The sequence below is a fragment of the Lactuca virosa genome, chromosome 1 (genome assembly GCF_052849685.1).
Source record: "Lactuca virosa cultivar CGN04683 chromosome 1, Lactuca_virosa_CGN04683_v6, whole genome shotgun sequence".
Lineage (NCBI taxonomy): Eukaryota > Viridiplantae > Streptophyta > Magnoliopsida > Asterales > Asteraceae > Lactuca > Lactuca virosa.
The window spans coordinates 262,526,440-262,541,813 of record NC_136426.1 but is presented as its reverse complement, the minus strand read 5'-3'; the positions used below and the strand labels follow the sequence as shown (position 1 = coordinate 262,541,813).

Sequence of the window (15,374 nt, the reverse complement as noted above, 5' to 3'; positions counted from 1 at the left end):
ACTATCCATGCTTATTGCATGTATGTCTTAAAGGACGCAGAACCTCCTTTGTTTTCGTACGCGAGGCGTGGGACCCACGTGACCGATCGGCTCCGTTCCAAAAATACGAAGACCATGAACCATGAAACGAAGGCCACCCGGGCATAGAAATAGCAAGAAAGAAAAAAAAACCGCACGTAAAATCTAAAAAAACGCAAACGGACAACGAAAAAGGGGGGTGCAACACGAGGACTTCCCAGGGGGTCACCCATCCTAGTACTACTCTCGCCCAAGCACGCTTGACTGCGGAGTTCTGATGGGATCCGGTGCATTAGTGCTGGTATGATCGCACCCGAAATACTATCCATGCTTATTGCTTGTATGTCTTAAAAGACGCAGAACCTCCTTTGTTTTCGTACGCGAGGCGTGGGACCCACGTGACCGATCAGCTCCGTTCCAAAAATACGAAGACCATCAACCATGAAGCGGAGGCCACCCGAGCATAGAAATAGCAAGAAAGAAAAAAAAACAAAAAAAAACCGCACGTAAAATCTAAAAAAACGCAAACGGACAACGAAAAAGGGGGGTGCAACACGAGGACTTCCCATGGGGTCACCCATCCTAGTACTACTCTCGCCCAAGCACGCTTAACTGCGGAGTTCTGATGGGATCCGGTGCATTAGTGCTGGTATGATCGCACCCGAAATACTGTCCATGCTTATTGCTTGTATGTCTTAAAAGACACAGAACCTCCTTTGTTTTCGTACGCGAGGCGTGGGACCCACGTGACCGATCGGCTCCGTTCCAAAAATACGAAGACCATGAACCATGAAACGGAGGCCACCCGAGCATAGAAATAGCAAGAAATAAAACAAAAAAAAACCGCACGTAAAATCTAAAAAAACGCAAACGGACAACGAAAAAGGGGGGGTGCAACACGAGGACTTCCCAGGGGGTCACCCATCCTAGTACTACTCTCGCCCAAGCACGCTTAACTGCGGAGTTCTGATGGGATCCGGTGCATTAGTGCTGGTATGATCGCACCCGAAATACTATCCATGCTTATTGCTTGTATGTCTTAAAAGACGCAGAACCTCCTTTGTTTTCGTACGCGAGGCGTGGAACCCACGTGACCGATCGGCTCCGTTCCAAAAATACGAAAACCATCAACCATGAAGCGGAGGCCACCCGAGCATAGAAATAGCAAGAAAGAAAAAAAAACAAAAAAAAACCGCACGTAAAATCTAAAAAAACGCAAACGGACAACGAAAAAGGGGGGTGCAACACGAGGACTTCCCAGGGGGTCACCCATCCTAGTACTACTCTCGCCCAAGCACGCTTAACTGCAGAGTTCTGATGGGATCCGGTGCATTATTGCTGGTATGATCGCACCTGAAATACTATCCATGCTTATTGCTTGTATGTCTTAAAAGACGCAGAACCTCCTTTGTTTTCGTACGCGAGGCGTGGGACCCACGTGACCGATCGGCTCCGTTCCAAAAATACGAAGACCATGAACCATGAAACGGAGGCCACCCGAGCATAGAAATAGCAAGAAAGAAAAAAAACAAAAAAAAAACCGCATGTAAAATCTAAAAAAACGCAAACGGACAACGAAAAAGGGGGGCGCAACACGAGGACTTCCCAGGGGGTCACCCATCCTAGTACTACTCTCGCCCAAGCACGCATAACTGCGGAGTTCTGATGGGATCCGGTGCATTAGTGCTGGTATGATCGCACCCGAAATACTATCCATGCTTATTGCTTGTATGTCTTAAAAGACGCAGAACCTATTTTGTTTTCGTACGCGAGGCGTGGAACCCACGTGACCAATCGGCTCCGTTCCAAAAATACGAAAACCATCAACCATGAAGCGGAGGCCACCCGAGCATAGAAATAGCAAGAAAGAAAAAAAAACAAAAAAAAACCGCACGTAAAATCTAAAAAAACGCAAACGGACAACGAAAAAGGGGGGTGCAACACGAGGACTTCCCAGGGGGTCACCCATCCTAGTACTACTCTCGCCCAAGCACGCTTAACTGCGGAGTTCTGATGGGATCCGGTGCATTAGTGCTGGTATGATCGCACCCGAAATACTATCCATGCTTATTGCTTGTATGTCTTAAAAGACGCAGAACCTCCTTTGTTTTCGTACGCGAGGCGTGGGACCCACGTGACCGATCGGCTCCGTTCCAAAAATACGAAGACCATGAACCATGAAGCGGAGGCCACCCGAGCATAGAAATAGCAAGAAAGAAAAAAAAAACAAAAAAAACCGCACGTAAAATCTAAAAAAACGCAAACGGACAACGAAAAAGGGGGGTGCAACACGAGGACTTCCCATGGGGTCACCCATCCTAGTACTACTCTCGCCCAAGCACGCTTAACTGCGGAGTTCTGATGGGATCCGGTGCATTAGTGCTGGTATGATCGCACCCGAAATACTGTCCATGCTTATTGCTTGTATGTCTTAAAAGACACAGAACCTCCTTTGTTTTCGTACGCGAGGCGTGGGACCCACGTGACCGATCGGCTCCGTTCCAAAAATACGAAGACCATGAACCATGAAACGGAGGCCACCCGAGCATAGAAATAGCAAGAAAAAAAAAACAAAAAAAAAACGCACGTAAAATCTAAAAAAACGCAAACGGACAACGAAAAAGGGGGGTGCAACACGAGGACTTCCCAGGGGGTCACCCATCCTAGTACTACTCTCGCCCAAGCACGCTTAACTGCGGAGTTCTGATGAGATCCGGTGCATTAGTGCTGGTATGATCGCACCCGAAATACTATCCATGCTTATTGCTTGTATGTCTTAAAAGACGCAGAACCTCCTTTGTTTTCGTACGCGAGGCGTGGGACCCACGTGACCGATCAGCTCCGTTCCAAAAATACGAAGACCATCAACCATGAAGCGGAGGCCACCCGAGCATAGAAATAGCAAGAAAGAAAAAAAAACAAAAAAAAACCGCACGTAAAATCTAAAAAAACGCAAACGGACAACGAAAAAGGGGGGTGCAACACGAGGACTTCCCATGGGGTCACCCATCCTAGTACTACTCTCGCCCAAGCACGCTTAACTGCGGAGTTCTGATGGGATCCGGTGCATTAGTGCTGGTATGATCGCACCCGAAATACTATCCATGCTTATTGCTTGTATGTCTTAAAAGACGCAGAACCTCCTTTGTTTTCGTACGCGAGGCGTGGGACCCACGTGACCGATCGGCTCCGTTCCAAAAATACGAAGACCATGAACCATGAAGCGGAGGCCACCCGAGCATAGAAATAGCAAGAAAGAAAAAAAAACAAAAAAAAAACGCACGTAAAATCTAAAAAAACGCAAACGGACAACGAAAAAGGGGGGTGCAACACGAGGACTTCCCAGGGGGTCACCCATCCTAGTACTACTCTCGCCCAAGCACGCTTAACTGCGGAGTTCTGATGGGATCCGGTGCATTAGTGCTGGTATGATCGCACCCGAAATACTATCCATGCTTATTACATGTATGTCTTAAAAGACGCAGAACCTCCTTTGTTTTCGTACGCGAGGCGTGGGACCCACGTGACCGATCGGCTCCGTTCCAAAAATACGAAGACCATGAACCATGAAACGAAGGCCACCCGAGCATAGAAATAGCAAGAAAGAAAAAAAAAACAAAAAAAAACCGCACGTAAAATCTAAAAAAACGCAAACGGACAACGAAAAAGGGGGGTGCAACACGAGGACTTCCCAGGGAGTCACCCATCCTAGTACTACTCTCGCCCAAGCACGCTTGACTGCGGAGTTCTGATGGGATCCGGTGCATTAGTGCTAGTATGATCGCACCCGAAATACTATCCATGCTTATTGCTTGTATGTCTTAAAAGACGCAGAACCTCCTTTGTTTTCGTACGCGAGGCGTGGGACCCACGTGACCGTTCAGCTCCGTTCCAAAAATACGAAGACCATCAACCATGAAGCGGAGGCCACCCGAGCATAGAAATAGCAAGAAAGAAAAAAAAAACAAAAAAAAACCGCACGTAAAATCTAAAAAAACGCAAACGGACAACGAAAAAGGGGGGTGCAACACGAGGACTTCCCATGGGGTCACCCATCCTAGTACTACTCTCGCCCAAGCACGCTTAACTGCGGAGTTCGGATGGGATCCGATGCATTAGTGCTGGTATGATCGCACCCGAAATACTGTCCATGCTTATTGCTTGTATGTCTTAAAAGACACAGAACCTCCTTTGTTTTCGTACGCGAGGCGTGGGACCCACGTGACCGATCGGCTCCGTTCCAAAAATACGAAGACCATGAACCATGAAACGGAGGCCACCCGAGTATAGAAATAGCAAGAAAAAAAAACAAAAAAAAACCGCACGTAAAATCTAAAAAAACGCAAACAGACAACGAAAAAGGGGGGGTGCAACACGAGGACTTCCTAGGGGGTCACCCATCCTAGTACTACTCTCGCCCAAGCACGCTTAACTGCGGAGTTCTGATGGGATCCGGTGCATTAGTGCTGGTATGATCGCACCCGAAATACTATCCATGCTTATTGCTTGTATGTCTTAAAAGACGCAGAACCTCCTTTGTTTTCGTACGCGAGGCGTGGAACCCACGTGACCGATCGGCTACGTTCCAAAAATACGAAAACCATCAACCATGAAGCGGAGGCCACCCGAGCATAGAAATAGCAAGAAAGAAAAAAAAAACAAAAAAAAAACCGCACGTAAAATCTAAAAAAACGCAAACGGACAACGAAAAAGGGGGGTGCAACACGAGGACTTCCCAGGGGGTCACCCATCCTAGTACTACTCTCGCCCAAGCACGCTTAACTACGGAGTTCTGATGGGATCCGTTGCATTAGTGCTGGTATGATCGCACCCGAAATACTATCCATGCTTATTGCATGTATGTCTTAAAAGACGCAGAACCTCCTTTGTTTTCGTACGCGAGGCGTGGGACCCACGTGACCGATCGGCTCCGTTCCAAAAATACGAAGACCATGAACCATGAAACGAAGGCCACCCGAGCATAGAAATAGCAAGAAAGAAAAAAAAACAAAAAAAAACCGCACGTAAAATCTAAAAAAACGCAAACGGACAACGAAAAAGGGGGGTGCAACACGAGGACTTCCCATGGGGTCACCCATCCTAGTACTACTCTCGCCCAAGCACGCTTAACTGCGGAGTTCTGATGGGATCCGGTGCATTAGTGCTGGTATGATCGCACCCGAAATACTGTCCATGCTTATTGCTTGTATGTCTTAAAAGACACAGAACCTCCTTTGTTTTCGTACGCGAGGCGTGGGACCCACGTGACCGATCGGCTCCGTTCCAAAAATACGAAGACCATGAACCATGAAACGGAGGCCACCCGAGCATAGAAATAGCAAGAAAAAAAACAAAAAAAAACCGCACGTAAAATCTAAAAAAACGCAAACGGACAACGAAAAAGGGGGGTGCAACACGAGGACTTCCCAGGGGGTCACCCATCCTAGTACTACTCTCGCCCAAGCACGCTTAACTGCGGAGTTCTGATGAGATCCGGTGCATTAGTGCTGGTATGATCGCACCCGAAATACTATCCATGCTTATTGCTTGTATGTCTTAAAAGACGCAGAACCTCCTTTGTTTTCGTACGCGAGGCGTGGGACCCACGTGACCGATCAGCTCCGTTCCAAAAATACGAAGACCATCAACCATGAAGCGGAGGCCACCCGAGCATAGAAATAGCAAGAAAGAAAAAAAAACAAAAAAAAACCGCACGTAAAATCTAAAAAAACGCAAACGGACAACGAAAAAGGGGGGTGCAACACGAGGACTTCCCATGGGGTCACCCATCCTAGTACTACTCTCGCCCAAGCACGCTTAACTGCGGAGTTCTGATGGGATCCGGTGCATTAGTGCTGGTATGATCGCACCCGAAATACTATCCATGCTTATTGCTTGTATGTCTTAAAAGACGCAGAACCTCCTTTGTTTTCGTACGCGAGGCGTGGGACCCACGTGACCGATCGGCTCCGTTCCAAAAATACGAAGACCATGAACCATGAAGCGGAGGCCACCCGAGCATAGAAATAGCAAGAAAGAAAAAAAAACAAAAAAAAAACGCACGTAAAATCTAAAAAAACGCAAACGGACAACGAAAAAGGGGGGTGCAACACGAGGACTTCCCAGGGGGTCACCCATCCTAGTACTACTCTCGCCCAAGCACGCTTAACTGCGGAGTTCTGATGGGATCCGGTGCATTAGTGCTGGTATGATCGCACCCGAAATACTATCCATGCTTATTACATGTATGTCTTAAAAGACGCAGAACCTCCTTTGTTTTCGTACGCGAGTCGTGGGACCCACGTGACCGATCGGCTCCGTTCCAAAAATACGAAGACCATGAACCATGAAACGAAGGCCACCCGAGCATAGAAATAGCAAGAAGAAAAAAAAAACAAAAAAAAAACCGCACGTAAAATCTAAAAAAACGCAAACGGACAACGAAAAAGGGGGGTGCAACACGAGGACTTCCCAGGGAGTCACCCATCCTAGTACTACTCTCGCCCAAGCACGCTTGACTGCGGAGTTCTGATGGGATCCGGTGCATTAGTGCTAGTATGATCGCACCCGAAATACTATCCATGCTTATTGCTTGTATGTCTTAAAAGACGCAGAACCTCCTTTGTTTTCGTACGCGAGGCGTGGGACCCACGTGACCGTTCAGCTCCGTTCCAAAAATACGAAGACCATGAACCATGAAGCGGAGGCCACCCGAGCATAGAAATAGCAAGAAAGAAAAAAAAAACAAAAAAAAACCGCACGTAAAATCTAAAAAAACGCAAACGGACAACGAAAAAGGGGGGTGCAACACGAGGACTTCCCATGGGGTCACCCATCCTAGTACTACTCTCGCCCAAGCACGCTTAACTGCGGAGTTCGGATGGGATCCGATGCATTAGTGCTGGTATGATCGCACCCGAAATACTGTCCATGCTTATTGCTTGTATGTCTTAAAAGACACAGAACCTCCTTTGTTTTCGTACGCGAGGCGTGGGACCCACGTGACCGTTCGGCTCCGTTCCAAAAATACGAAGACCATGAACCATGAAACGGAGGCCACCCGAGTATAGAAATAGCAAGAAAAAAAAACAAAAAAAAACCGCACGTAAAATCTAAAAAAACGCAAACAGACAACGAAAAAGGGGGGGTGCAACACGAGGACTTCCTAGGGGGTCACCCATCCTAGTACTACTCTCGCCCAAGCACGCTTAACTGCGGAGTTCTGATGGGATCCGGTGCATTAGTGCTGGTATGATCGCACCCGAAATACTATCCATGCTTATTGCTTGTATGTCTTAAAAGACGCAGAACCTCCTTTGTTTTCGTACGCGAGGCGTGGAACCCACGTGACCGATCGGCTACGTTCCAAAAATACGAAAACCATCAACCATGAAGCGGAGGCCACCCGAGCATAGAAATAGCAAGAAAGAAAAAAAAAACAAAAAAAAAACCGCACGTAAAATCTAAAAAAACGCAAACGGACAACGAAAAAGGTGGGTGCAACACGAGGACTTCCCAGGGGGTCACCCATCCTAGTACTACTCTCGCCCAAGCACGCTTAACTACGGAGTTCTGATGGGATCCGTTGCATTAGTGCTGGTATGATCGCACCCGAAATACTATCCATGCTTATTGCATGTATGTCTTAAAAGACGCAGAACCTCCTTTGTTTTCGTACGCGAGGCGTGGGACCCACGTGACCGATCGGCTCCGTTCCAAAAATACGAAGACCATGAACCATGAAACGAAGGCCGCCCGAGCATAGAAATAGCAAGAAAGAAAAAAAAACAAAAAAAAACCGCACGTAAAATCTAAAAAAACGCAAACGGACAACGAAAAAGGGGGGTGCAACACGAGGACTTCCCATGGGGTCACCCATCCTAGTACTACTCTCGCCCAAGCACGCTTAACTGCGGAGTTCTGATGGGATCCGGTGCATTAGTGCTGGTATGATCGCACCCGAAATACTGTCCATGCTTATTGCTTGTATGTCTTAAAAGACACAGAACCTCCTTTGTTTTCGTACGCGAGGCGTGGGACCCACGTGACCGATCGGCTCCGTTCCAAAAATACGAAGACCATGAACCATGAAACGGAGGCCACCCGAGCATAGAAATAGCAAGAAAAAAAACAAAAAAAAACCGCACGTAAAATCTAAAAAAACGCAAACGGACAACGAAAAAGGGGGGTGCAACACGAGGACTTCCCAGGGGGTCACCCATCCTAGTACTACTCTCGCCCAAGCACGCTTAACTGCGGAGTTCTGATGAGATCCGGTGCATTAGTGCTGGTATGATCGCACCCGAAATACTATCCATGCTTATTGCTTGTATGTCTTAAAAGACGCAGAACCTCCTTTGTTTTCGTACGCGAGGCGTGGGACCCACGTGACCGATCAGCTCCGTTCCAAAAATACGAAGACCATCAACCATGAAGCGGAGGCCACCCGAGCATAGAAATAGCAAGAAAGAAAAAAAAACAAAAAAAAAACGCACGTAAAATCTAAAAAAACGCAAACGGACAACGAAAAAGGGGGGTGCAACACGAGGACTTCCCATGGGGTCACCCATCCTAGTACTACTCTCGCCCAAGCACGCTTAACTGCGGAGTTCTGATGGGATCCGGTGCATTAGTGCTGGTATGATCGCACCCGAAATACTATCCATGCTTATTGCTTGTATGTCTTAAAAGACGCAGAACCTCCTTTGTTTTCGTACGCGAGGCGTGGGACCCACGTGACCGATCGGCTCCGTTCCAAAAATACGAAGACCATGAACCATGAAGCGGAGGCCACCCGAGCATAGAAATAGCAAGAAAGAAAAAAAAACAAAAAAAAAACGCACGTAAAATCTAAAAAAACGCAAACGGACAACGAAAAAGGGGGGTGCAACACGAGGACTTCCCAGGGGGTCACCCATCCTAGTACTACTCTCGCCCAAGCACGCTTAACTGCGGAGTTCTGATGGGATCCGGTGCATTAGTGCTGGTATGATCGCACCCGAAATACTATCCATGCTTATTACATGTATGTCTTAAAAGACGCAGAACCTCCTTTGTTTTCGTACGCGAGGCGTGGGACCCACGTGACCGATCGGCTCCGTTCCAAAAATACGAAGACCATGAACCATGAAACGAAGGCCACCCGAGCATAGAAATAGCAAGAAAGAAAAAAAAAACAAAAAAAAACCGCACGTAAAATCTAAAAAAACGCAAACGGACAACGAAAAAGGGGGGTGCAACACGAGGACTTCCCAGGGAGTCACCCATCCTAGTACTACTCTCGCCCAAGCACGCTTGACTGCGGAGTTCTGATGGGATCCGGTGCATTAGTGCTAGTATGATCGCACCCGAAATACTATCCATGCTTATTGCTTGTATGTCTTAAAAGACGCAGAACCTCCTTTGTTTTCGTACGCGAGGCGTGGGACCCACGTGACCGTTCAGCTCCGTTCCAAAAATACGAAGACCATGAACCATGAAGCGGAGGCCACCCGAGCATAGAAATAGCAAGAAAGAAAAAAAAAACAAAAAAAAACCGCACGTAAAATCTAAAAAAACGCAAACGGACAACGAAAAAGGGGGGTGCAACACGAGGACTTCCCATGGGGTCACCCATCCTAGTACTACTCTCGCCCAAGCACGCTTAACTGCGGAGTTCGGATGGGATCCGATGCATTAGTGCTGGTATGATCGCACCCGAAATACTGTCCATGCTTATTGCTTGTATGTCTTAAAAGACACAGAACCTCCTTTGTTTTCGTACGCGAGGCGTGGGACCCACGTGACCGATCGGCTCCGTTCCAAAAATACGAAGACCATGAACCATGAAACGGAGGCCACCCGAGTATAGAAATAGCAAGAAAAAAAAACAAAAAAAAACCGCACGTAAAATCTAAAAAAACGCAAACAGACAACGAAAAAGGGGGGGTGCAACACGAGGACTTCCTAGGGGGTCACCCATCCTAGTACTACTCTCGCCCAAGCACGCTTAACTGCGGAGTTCTGATGGGATCCGGTGCATTAGTGCTGGTATGATCGCACCCGAAATACTATCCATGCTTATTGCTTGTATGTCTTAAAAGACGCAGAACCTCCTTTGTTTTCGTACGCGAGGCGTGGAACCCACGTGACCGATCGGCTACGTTCCAAAAATACGAAAACCATCAACCATGAAGCGGAGGCCACCCGAGCATAGAAATAGCAAGAAAGAAAAAAAAAACAAAAAAAAAACCGCACGTAAAATCTAAAAAAACGCAAACGGACAACGAAAAAGGGGGGTGCAACACGAGGACTTCCCAGGGGGTCACCCATCCTAGTACTACTCTCGCCCAAGCACGCTTAACTACGGAGTTCTGATGGGATCCGTTGCATTAGTGCTGGTATGATCGCACCCGAAATACTATCCATGCTTATTGCATGTATGTCTTAAAAGACGCAGAACCTCCTTTGTTTTCGTACGCGAGGCGTGGGACCCACGTGACCGATCGGCTCCGTTCCAAAAATACGAAGACCATGAACCATGAAACGAAGGCCACCCGAGCATAGAAATAGCAAGAAAGAAAAAAAAACAAAAAAAAACCGCACGTAAAATCTAAAAAAACGCAAACGGACAACGAAAAAGGGGGGTGCAACACGAGGACTTCCCATGGGGTCACCCATCCTAGTACTACTCTCGCCCAAGCACGCTTAACTGCGGAGTTCTGATGGGATCCGGTGCATTAGTGCTGGTATGATCGCACCCGAAATACTGTCCATGCTTATTGCTTGTATGTCTTAAAAGACACAGAACCTCCTTTGTTTTCGTACGCGAGGCGTGGGACCCACGTGACCGATCGGCTCCGTTCCAAAAATACGAAGACCATGAACCATGAAACGGAGGCCACCCGAGCATAGAAATAGCAAGAAAAAAAACAAAAAAAAACCGCACGTAAAATCTAAAAAAACGCAAACGGACAACGAAAAAGGGGGGTGCAACACGAGGACTTCCCATGGGGTCACCCATCCTAGTACTACTCTCGCCCAAGCACGCTTAACTGCGGAGTTCTGATGGGATCCGATGCATTAGTGCTGGTATGATCGCACCCGAAATACTGTCCATGCTTATTGCTTGTATGTCTTAAAAGACACAGAACCTCCTTTGTTTTCGTACGCGAGGCGTGGGACCCACGTGACCGATCGGCTCCGTTCCAAAAATACGAAGACCATGAACCATGAAACGGAGGCCACCCGAGTATAGAAATAGCAAGAAAAAAAAACAAAAAAAAACCGCACGTAAAATCTAAAAAAACGCAAGCAGACAACGAAAAAGGGGGGGTGCAACACGAGGACTTCCTAGGGGGTCACCCATCCTAGTACTACTCTCGCCCAAGCACGCTTAACTGCGGAGTTCTGATGGGATCCGGTGCATTAGTGCTGGTATGATCGCACCCGAAATACTATCCATGCTTATTGCTTGTATGTCTTAAAAGACGCAGAACCTCCTTTGTTTTCGTACGCGAGGCGTGGAACCCACGTGACCGATCGTCTCCGTTCCAAAAATACGAAAACCATCAACCATGAAGCGGAGGCCACCCGAGCATAGAAATAGCAAGAAAGAAAAAAAAACAAAAAAAAAACCGCACGTAAAATCTAAAAAAACGCAAACGGACAACGAAAAAGGGGGGTGCAACACGAGGACTTCCCAGGGGGTCACCCATCCTAGTACTACTCTCGCCCAAGCACGCTTAACTACGGAGTTCTGATGGGATCCGTTGCATTAGTGCTGGTATGATCGCACCCGAAATACTATCCATGCTTATTGCATGTATGTCTTAAAAGACGCAGAACCTCCTTTGTTTTCGTACGCGAGGCGTGGGACCCACGTGACCGATCGGCTCCGTTCCAAAAATACGAAGACCATGAACCATGAAACGAAGGCCACCCGAGCATAGAAATAGCAAGAAAGAAAAAAAAACAAAAAAAAACCGCACGTAAAATCTAAAAAAACGCAAACGGACAACGAAAAAGGGGGGTGCAACACGAGGACTTCCTAGGGAGTCACCCATCCTAGTACTACTCTCGCCCAAGCACGCTTGACTGCGGAGTTCTGATGGGATCCGGTGCATTAGTGCTGGTATGATCGCACCCGAAATACTATCCATGCTTATTGCTTGTATGTCTTAAAAGACGCAGAACCTCCTTTGTTTTCGTACGCGAGGCGTGGAACCCACGTGACCGATCGGCTCCGTTCCAAAAATACGAAGACCATGAACCATGAAACGAAGGCCACCCGAGCATAGAAATAGCAAGAAAGAAAAAAAAACAAAAAAAAAAACCGCACGTAAAATCTAAAAAAACGCAAACGGACAACGAAAAAGGGGGGGTGCAACACGAGGACTTCCCAGGGGGTCACCCATCCTAGTACTACTCTCGCCCAAGCACGCTTAACTGCGGAGTTCTGATGGGATCCGGTGCATTAGTGCTGGTATGATCGCACCCGAAATACTATCCATGCTTATTGCATGTATGTCTTAAAAGACGCAGAACCTCCTTTGTTTTCGTACGCGAGGCGTGGGACCCACGTGACCGATCGGCTCCGTTCCAAAAATACGAAGACCATGAACCATGAAACGAAGGCCACCCGAGCATAGAAATAGCAAGAAAGAAAAAAAAACAAAAAAAAACCGCACGTAAAATCTAAAAAAACGCAAACGGACAACGAAAAAGGGGGGGTGCAACACGAGGACTTCCTAGGGAGTCACCCATCCTAGTACTACTCTCGCCCAAGCACGCTTGACTGCGGAGTTCTGATGGGATCCGGTGCATTAGTGCTGGTATGATCGCACCCGAAATACTATCCATGCTTATTGCTTGTATGTCTTAAAAGACGCAGAACCTCCTTTGTTTTCGTACGCGAGGCGTGGGACCCACGTGACCGATCAGCTCCGTTCCAAAAATACGAAGACCATCAACCATGAAGCGGAGGCCACCCGAGCATAGAAATAGCAAGAAAGAAAAAAAAACAAAAAAAAACCGCACGTAAAATCTAAAAAAACGCAAACGGACAACGAAAAAGGGGGGTGCAACACGAGGACTTCCCATGGGGTCACCCATCCTAGTACTACTCTCGCCCAAGCACGCTTAACTGCGGAGTTCTGATGGGATCCGGTGCATTAGTGCTGGTATGATCGCACCCGAAATACTATCCATGCTTATTGCTTGTATGTCTTAAAAGACGCAGAACCTCCTTTGTTTTCGTACGCGAGGCGTGGGACCCACGTGACCGATCGGCTCCGTTCCAAAAATACGAAGACCATGAACCATGAAGCGGAGGCCACCCGAGCATAGAAATAGCAAGAAAGAAAAAAAAACAAAAAAAAAACGCACGTAAAATCTAAAAAAACGCAAACGGACAACGAAAAAGGGGGGTGCAACACGAGGACTTCCCAGGGGGTCACCCATCCTAGTACTACTCTCGCCCAAGCACGCTTAACTGCGGAGTTCTGATGGGATCCGGTGCATTAGTGCTGGTATGATCGCACCCGAAATACTATCCATGCTTATTGCATGTAAGTCTTAAAAGACGCAGAACCTCCTTTGTTTTCGTACGCGAGGCGTGGGACCCACGTGACCGATCGGCTCCGTTCCAAAAATACGAAGACCATGAACCATGAAACGAAGGCCACCCGAGCATAGAAATAGCAAGAAAGAAAAAAAAACAAAAAAAAACCGCACGTAAAATCTAAAAAAACGCAAACGGACAACGAAAAAGGGGGGTGCAACACGAGGACTTCCCAGGGAGTCACCCATCCTAGTACTACTCTCGCCCAAGCACGCTTGACTGCGGAGTTCTGATGGGATCCGGTGCATTAGTGCTGGTATGATCGCACCCGAAATACTATCCATGCTTATTGCTTGTATGTCTTAAAAGACGCAGAACCTCCTTTGTTTTCGTACGCGAGGCGTGGGACCCACGTGACCGTTCAGCTCCGTTCCAAAAATACGAAGACCATCAACCATGAAGCGGAGGCCACCCGAGCATAGAAATAGCAAGAAAGAAAAAAAAAACAAAAAAAAACCGCACGTAAAATCTAAAAAAACGCAAACGGACAACGAAAAAGGGGGGTGCAACACGAGGACTTCCCATGGGGTCACCCATCCTAGTACTACTCTCGCCCAAGCACGCTTAACTGCGGAGTTCTGATGGGATCCGATGCATTAGTGCTGGTATGATCGCACCCGAAATACTGTCCATGCTTATTGCTTGTATGTCTTAAAAGACACAGAACCTCCTTTGTTTTCGTACGCGAGGCGTGGGACCCACGTGACCGATCGGCTCCGTTCCAAAAATACGAAGACCATGAACCATGAAACGGAGGCCACCCGAGTATAGAAATAGCAAGAAAAAAAAACAAAAAAAAACCGCACGTAAAATCTAAAAAAACGCAAACAGACAACGAAAAAGGGGGGGTGCAACACGAGGACTTCCTAGGGGGTCACCCATCCTAGTACTACTCTCGCCCAAGCACGCTTAACTGCGGAGTTCTGATGGGATCCGGTGCATTAGTGCTGGTATGATCGCACCCGAAATACTATCCATGCTTATTGCTTGTATGTCTTAAAAGACGCAGAACCTCCTTTGTTTTCGTACGCGAGGCGTGGAACCCACGTGACCGATCGGCTCCGTTCCAAAAATACGAAAACCATCAACCATGAAGCGGAGGCCACCCGAGCATAGAAATAGCAAGAAAGAAAAAAAAACAAAAAAAAAACCGCACGTAAAATCTAAAAAAACGCAAACGGACAACGAAAAAGGGAGGACTTCCCAGGGGGTCACCCATCCTAGTACTACTCTCGCCCAAGCACGCTTAACTACGGAGTTCTGATGGGATCCGTTGCATTAGTGCTGGTATGATCGCACCCGAAATACTATCCATGCTTATTGCATGTATGTCTTAAAAGACGCAGAACCTCCTTTGTTTTCGTACGCGAGGCGTGGGACCCACGTGACCGATCGGCTCCGTTCCAAAAATACGAAGACCATGAACCATGAAACGAAGGCCACCCGAGCATAGAAATAGCAAGAAAGAAAAAAAAACAAAAAAAAACCGCACGTAAAATCTAAAAAAACGCAAACGGACAACGAAAAAGGGGGGTGCAACACGAGGACTTCCTAGGGAGTCACCCATCCTAGTACTACTCTCGCCCAAGCACGCTTGACTGCGGAGTTCTGATGGGATCCGGTGCATTAGTGCTGGTATGATCGCACCCGAAATACTATCCATGCTTATTGCTTGTATGTCTTAAAAGACGCAGAACCTCCTTTGTTTTCGTACGCGAGGCGTGGAACCCACGTGACCGATCGGCTCCGTTCCAAA

The 15,374-nt window shown here is 47.5% G+C and overlaps 43 non-coding genes and 1 pseudogene across 43 annotated transcripts; all 44 read right to left on the bottom strand.

Annotated features, from left to right (window-relative positions):
• Positions 1–214: 214 nt before the first annotated feature.
• LOC145154718 (5S ribosomal RNA) lies at positions 215–333 on the bottom strand. Its single transcript, XR_013735178.1, has one exon. It is a non-coding gene; the product is annotated as a 5S ribosomal RNA (ribosomal RNA).
• A 229-nt stretch (positions 334–562) lies between these two features.
• LOC145152903 (5S ribosomal RNA) lies at positions 563–681 on the bottom strand. The gene has a single exon (XR_013733425.1). It is a non-coding gene; the product is annotated as a 5S ribosomal RNA (ribosomal RNA).
• A 225-nt stretch (positions 682–906) lies between these two features.
• Positions 907–1,025, bottom strand: LOC145144084 (5S ribosomal RNA). Its single transcript, XR_013725104.1, has one exon. It is a non-coding gene; the product is annotated as a 5S ribosomal RNA (ribosomal RNA).
• Positions 1,026–1,254: 229 nt separating this feature from the next.
• Positions 1,255–1,373, bottom strand: LOC145147931 (5S ribosomal RNA). The gene has a single exon (XR_013728831.1). It is a non-coding gene; the product is annotated as a 5S ribosomal RNA (ribosomal RNA).
• Positions 1,374–1,602: 229 nt separating this feature from the next.
• Positions 1,603–1,721, bottom strand: LOC145145824 (5S ribosomal RNA). The gene has a single exon (XR_013726779.1). It is a non-coding gene; the product is annotated as a 5S ribosomal RNA (ribosomal RNA).
• Positions 1,722–1,950: 229 nt separating this feature from the next.
• LOC145144072 (5S ribosomal RNA) lies at positions 1,951–2,069 on the bottom strand. The gene has a single exon (XR_013725093.1). It is a non-coding gene; the product is annotated as a 5S ribosomal RNA (ribosomal RNA).
• Positions 2,070–2,298: 229 nt separating this feature from the next.
• LOC145152901 (5S ribosomal RNA) lies at positions 2,299–2,417 on the bottom strand. Its single transcript, XR_013733423.1, has one exon. It is a non-coding gene; the product is annotated as a 5S ribosomal RNA (ribosomal RNA).
• Positions 2,418–2,643: 226 nt separating this feature from the next.
• LOC145154349 (5S ribosomal RNA) lies at positions 2,644–2,762 on the bottom strand. The gene has a single exon (XR_013734824.1). It is a non-coding gene; the product is annotated as a 5S ribosomal RNA (ribosomal RNA).
• A 229-nt stretch (positions 2,763–2,991) lies between these two features.
• Positions 2,992–3,110, bottom strand: LOC145152900 (5S ribosomal RNA). The gene has a single exon (XR_013733422.1). It is a non-coding gene; the product is annotated as a 5S ribosomal RNA (ribosomal RNA).
• Positions 3,111–3,339: 229 nt separating this feature from the next.
• On the bottom strand, positions 3,340–3,458 carry LOC145144061 (5S ribosomal RNA). The gene has a single exon (XR_013725082.1). It is a non-coding gene; the product is annotated as a 5S ribosomal RNA (ribosomal RNA).
• Positions 3,459–3,688: 230 nt separating this feature from the next.
• LOC145146721 (5S ribosomal RNA) lies at positions 3,689–3,807 on the bottom strand. Its single transcript, XR_013727652.1, has one exon. It is a non-coding gene; the product is annotated as a 5S ribosomal RNA (ribosomal RNA).
• Positions 3,808–4,037: 230 nt separating this feature from the next.
• On the bottom strand, positions 4,038–4,156 carry LOC145133831 (5S ribosomal RNA). The gene has a single exon (XR_013718780.1). It is a non-coding gene; the product is annotated as a 5S ribosomal RNA (ribosomal RNA).
• A 226-nt stretch (positions 4,157–4,382) lies between these two features.
• LOC145154817 (5S ribosomal RNA) lies at positions 4,383–4,501 on the bottom strand. Its single transcript, XR_013735283.1, has one exon. It is a non-coding gene; the product is annotated as a 5S ribosomal RNA (ribosomal RNA).
• Positions 4,502–4,732: 231 nt separating this feature from the next.
• LOC145140203 (5S ribosomal RNA) lies at positions 4,733–4,851 on the bottom strand. The gene has a single exon (XR_013722107.1). It is a non-coding gene; the product is annotated as a 5S ribosomal RNA (ribosomal RNA).
• Positions 4,852–5,080: 229 nt separating this feature from the next.
• On the bottom strand, positions 5,081–5,199 carry LOC145152899 (5S ribosomal RNA). Its single transcript, XR_013733421.1, has one exon. It is a non-coding gene; the product is annotated as a 5S ribosomal RNA (ribosomal RNA).
• A 224-nt stretch (positions 5,200–5,423) lies between these two features.
• Positions 5,424–5,542, bottom strand: LOC145154348 (5S ribosomal RNA). The gene has a single exon (XR_013734823.1). It is a non-coding gene; the product is annotated as a 5S ribosomal RNA (ribosomal RNA).
• Positions 5,543–5,771: 229 nt separating this feature from the next.
• On the bottom strand, positions 5,772–5,890 carry LOC145152898 (5S ribosomal RNA). Its single transcript, XR_013733420.1, has one exon. It is a non-coding gene; the product is annotated as a 5S ribosomal RNA (ribosomal RNA).
• Positions 5,891–6,119: 229 nt separating this feature from the next.
• Positions 6,120–6,238, bottom strand: LOC145144050 (5S ribosomal RNA). Its single transcript, XR_013725071.1, has one exon. It is a non-coding gene; the product is annotated as a 5S ribosomal RNA (ribosomal RNA).
• Positions 6,239–6,468: 230 nt separating this feature from the next.
• Positions 6,469–6,587, bottom strand: LOC145146720 (5S ribosomal RNA). Its single transcript, XR_013727651.1, has one exon. It is a non-coding gene; the product is annotated as a 5S ribosomal RNA (ribosomal RNA).
• A 230-nt stretch (positions 6,588–6,817) lies between these two features.
• LOC145133827 (5S ribosomal RNA) lies at positions 6,818–6,936 on the bottom strand. Its single transcript, XR_013718779.1, has one exon. It is a non-coding gene; the product is annotated as a 5S ribosomal RNA (ribosomal RNA).
• A 226-nt stretch (positions 6,937–7,162) lies between these two features.
• On the bottom strand, positions 7,163–7,281 carry LOC145154816 (5S ribosomal RNA). The gene has a single exon (XR_013735282.1). It is a non-coding gene; the product is annotated as a 5S ribosomal RNA (ribosomal RNA).
• Positions 7,282–7,512: 231 nt separating this feature from the next.
• LOC145144524 (5S ribosomal RNA) lies at positions 7,513–7,631 on the bottom strand. The gene has a single exon (XR_013725536.1). It is a non-coding gene; the product is annotated as a 5S ribosomal RNA (ribosomal RNA).
• A 229-nt stretch (positions 7,632–7,860) lies between these two features.
• On the bottom strand, positions 7,861–7,979 carry LOC145152897 (5S ribosomal RNA). Its single transcript, XR_013733419.1, has one exon. It is a non-coding gene; the product is annotated as a 5S ribosomal RNA (ribosomal RNA).
• A 224-nt stretch (positions 7,980–8,203) lies between these two features.
• On the bottom strand, positions 8,204–8,322 carry LOC145154347 (5S ribosomal RNA). Its single transcript, XR_013734822.1, has one exon. It is a non-coding gene; the product is annotated as a 5S ribosomal RNA (ribosomal RNA).
• Positions 8,323–8,551: 229 nt separating this feature from the next.
• LOC145152895 (5S ribosomal RNA) lies at positions 8,552–8,670 on the bottom strand. The gene has a single exon (XR_013733417.1). It is a non-coding gene; the product is annotated as a 5S ribosomal RNA (ribosomal RNA).
• Positions 8,671–8,899: 229 nt separating this feature from the next.
• Positions 8,900–9,018, bottom strand: LOC145144039 (5S ribosomal RNA). The gene has a single exon (XR_013725060.1). It is a non-coding gene; the product is annotated as a 5S ribosomal RNA (ribosomal RNA).
• A 230-nt stretch (positions 9,019–9,248) lies between these two features.
• Positions 9,249–9,367, bottom strand: LOC145146719 (5S ribosomal RNA). Its single transcript, XR_013727650.1, has one exon. It is a non-coding gene; the product is annotated as a 5S ribosomal RNA (ribosomal RNA).
• A 230-nt stretch (positions 9,368–9,597) lies between these two features.
• Positions 9,598–9,716, bottom strand: LOC145133821 (5S ribosomal RNA). Its single transcript, XR_013718775.1, has one exon. It is a non-coding gene; the product is annotated as a 5S ribosomal RNA (ribosomal RNA).
• Positions 9,717–9,942: 226 nt separating this feature from the next.
• Positions 9,943–10,061, bottom strand: LOC145154815 (5S ribosomal RNA). Its single transcript, XR_013735280.1, has one exon. It is a non-coding gene; the product is annotated as a 5S ribosomal RNA (ribosomal RNA).
• Positions 10,062–10,292: 231 nt separating this feature from the next.
• On the bottom strand, positions 10,293–10,411 carry LOC145140197 (5S ribosomal RNA). The gene has a single exon (XR_013722106.1). It is a non-coding gene; the product is annotated as a 5S ribosomal RNA (ribosomal RNA).
• A 229-nt stretch (positions 10,412–10,640) lies between these two features.
• Positions 10,641–10,759, bottom strand: LOC145152894 (5S ribosomal RNA). Its single transcript, XR_013733416.1, has one exon. It is a non-coding gene; the product is annotated as a 5S ribosomal RNA (ribosomal RNA).
• A 224-nt stretch (positions 10,760–10,983) lies between these two features.
• On the bottom strand, positions 10,984–11,102 carry LOC145138573 (5S ribosomal RNA). The gene has a single exon (XR_013721610.1). It is a non-coding gene; the product is annotated as a 5S ribosomal RNA (ribosomal RNA).
• A 226-nt stretch (positions 11,103–11,328) lies between these two features.
• LOC145154814 (5S ribosomal RNA) lies at positions 11,329–11,447 on the bottom strand. The gene has a single exon (XR_013735279.1). It is a non-coding gene; the product is annotated as a 5S ribosomal RNA (ribosomal RNA).
• A 230-nt stretch (positions 11,448–11,677) lies between these two features.
• Positions 11,678–11,796, bottom strand: LOC145140194 (5S ribosomal RNA). Its single transcript, XR_013722104.1, has one exon. It is a non-coding gene; the product is annotated as a 5S ribosomal RNA (ribosomal RNA).
• Positions 11,797–12,025: 229 nt separating this feature from the next.
• On the bottom strand, positions 12,026–12,144 carry LOC145146593 (5S ribosomal RNA). The gene has a single exon (XR_013727530.1). It is a non-coding gene; the product is annotated as a 5S ribosomal RNA (ribosomal RNA).
• Positions 12,145–12,376: 232 nt separating this feature from the next.
• Positions 12,377–12,495, bottom strand: LOC145144028 (5S ribosomal RNA). The gene has a single exon (XR_013725049.1). It is a non-coding gene; the product is annotated as a 5S ribosomal RNA (ribosomal RNA).
• A 230-nt stretch (positions 12,496–12,725) lies between these two features.
• On the bottom strand, positions 12,726–12,844 carry LOC145146592 (5S ribosomal RNA). The gene has a single exon (XR_013727529.1). It is a non-coding gene; the product is annotated as a 5S ribosomal RNA (ribosomal RNA).
• A 229-nt stretch (positions 12,845–13,073) lies between these two features.
• Positions 13,074–13,192, bottom strand: LOC145152893 (5S ribosomal RNA). The gene has a single exon (XR_013733415.1). It is a non-coding gene; the product is annotated as a 5S ribosomal RNA (ribosomal RNA).
• Positions 13,193–13,421: 229 nt separating this feature from the next.
• On the bottom strand, positions 13,422–13,540 carry LOC145144016 (5S ribosomal RNA). The gene has a single exon (XR_013725038.1). It is a non-coding gene; the product is annotated as a 5S ribosomal RNA (ribosomal RNA).
• A 229-nt stretch (positions 13,541–13,769) lies between these two features.
• On the bottom strand, positions 13,770–13,888 carry LOC145144106 (5S ribosomal RNA). The gene has a single exon (XR_013725124.1). It is a non-coding gene; the product is annotated as a 5S ribosomal RNA (ribosomal RNA).
• A 230-nt stretch (positions 13,889–14,118) lies between these two features.
• On the bottom strand, positions 14,119–14,237 carry LOC145138565 (5S ribosomal RNA). The gene has a single exon (XR_013721606.1). It is a non-coding gene; the product is annotated as a 5S ribosomal RNA (ribosomal RNA).
• A 226-nt stretch (positions 14,238–14,463) lies between these two features.
• On the bottom strand, positions 14,464–14,582 carry LOC145154813 (5S ribosomal RNA). The gene has a single exon (XR_013735278.1). It is a non-coding gene; the product is annotated as a 5S ribosomal RNA (ribosomal RNA).
• Positions 14,583–14,797: 215 nt separating this feature from the next.
• On the bottom strand, positions 14,798–14,919 carry LOC145151311 (5S ribosomal RNA; annotated as a pseudogene).
• A 229-nt stretch (positions 14,920–15,148) lies between these two features.
• Positions 15,149–15,267, bottom strand: LOC145146591 (5S ribosomal RNA). Its single transcript, XR_013727528.1, has one exon. It is a non-coding gene; the product is annotated as a 5S ribosomal RNA (ribosomal RNA).
• Positions 15,268–15,374: the final 107 nt, after the last annotated feature.